Source organism: Crocuta crocuta, unplaced genomic scaffold (genome assembly GCF_008692635.1).
Source record: "Crocuta crocuta isolate KB4526 unplaced genomic scaffold, BGI_CrCroc_1.0 scaffold301, whole genome shotgun sequence".
Taxonomy (NCBI): Eukaryota; Metazoa; Chordata; class Mammalia; order Carnivora; family Hyaenidae; genus Crocuta; species Crocuta crocuta.
The window spans coordinates 1,657,267-1,658,465 of NW_027527544.1; the positions used below are offsets into that span (position 1 = coordinate 1,657,267).

General features: G+C 42.3%; 1 protein-coding gene and 1 pseudogene across 1 annotated transcript in view; both read left to right on the plus strand.

Moving 5' to 3' along the window:
• OTC (ornithine transcarbamylase) overlaps nucleotides 1-1,199 on the plus strand; it is a 61,289-nt gene that overhangs the window by 26,759 nt on the left and 33,331 nt on the right. The gene's annotated exons all lie outside the window — the stretch shown is intronic.
• LOC144232236 (thymosin beta-4-like) lies at nucleotides 766-962 on the plus strand (annotated as a pseudogene).

Consider the following 1,199-nt stretch of genomic DNA (forward strand, 5'->3'; position numbering starts at 1 on the left):
TGGTAGTCCTTCAATAGAGGTGTGTCCCAGTGCAGACAAATGCAGAATTCTGGGCCCACCCTCAGAAATTCTACCTCTGCGGGTGAGAGATCAGATAGTTTTGAAGAATTTATATTTCAACAAGCTCCTCAAATGATTCTGTTGCCTGGCTGGCTGGAGCACACTTTGCAAAACCCTGAATTGCAAGGCTGCGTAGCAATCCTGGGCTGTTGTGCTGTCAATCTATGCTAGCGTGTGAGTGAAGGGAATGGTAAGGAAGGGATAGTTAATAAGATATTTATATGGTTTCATGATAACCGATTGTGAGGAGTATGTTGATAGTGGAAGCAAAATGATTTCCCATTGATTATTCTTAAAATATATGTGGATACATTAGCAGAAACAGAAAAATGAAAGTAGTTTCTGCTTTGGAGACAGGGTGCTAGATTAGGAATTAGACATATTGCATTAAAGGTTGAACTTCCAATACGAATGTCCACAGAGATAGACCTTGGGTGAAGTTGAACGCTGGATAAATAGAACTATAAGCTCATTGGTAGAAAATGAGCTCCAGAGTCTCACTGTGGGAGAACCTCAGAAGGCTGAACTTGTGGACAGGAGCAGTTAGGGAGGGGCAGGAGGGCATACGTAGGTGCAAGGAGAATAAGGCTAGTGCAATTATTCTCTTTATTATATACTCTTATTAGCAGAAGAGGCTGAAACGCGAGGTGGGGATGTCAGAAAGGGAGTCAGGGTAGCCACCGTGGAATCTGACTTTCTTCTGTATACCCCATTCCTGCTTCATCTGCCAAAATATCTGACAAACAAGATATGGCTGAGATTCAGAAATTCAATAAATCTAAATTGAAGAAGACAGGAGAAATCCACTGCCTTTCACAGAAGCAATTGAACAGGAGAAGCAAGGAAGTGCATCTTAATGACATCTATCCTGCCAATATGCACCATACGTACAATCCATAGCAATTGCCTCTCCTTGCTTTTTGTGGAAGTTAAACTTGGTAAGATGCAAAGAGATTGGATGATATTTAAATGACAGTACTGGCCTTTTCAAATCAAGAGAATAGTGCACACCTGACACTGACTGATGGTGTTGCTTCTCCATCCGCCTGTCTGGCTACTTTGGGGACCCGGCAGAATAAAAACAAGTGACCTCCCATTGGTGAAAGAAGAACCAAAAAGGGAAGAAAGTGAATGTGGCC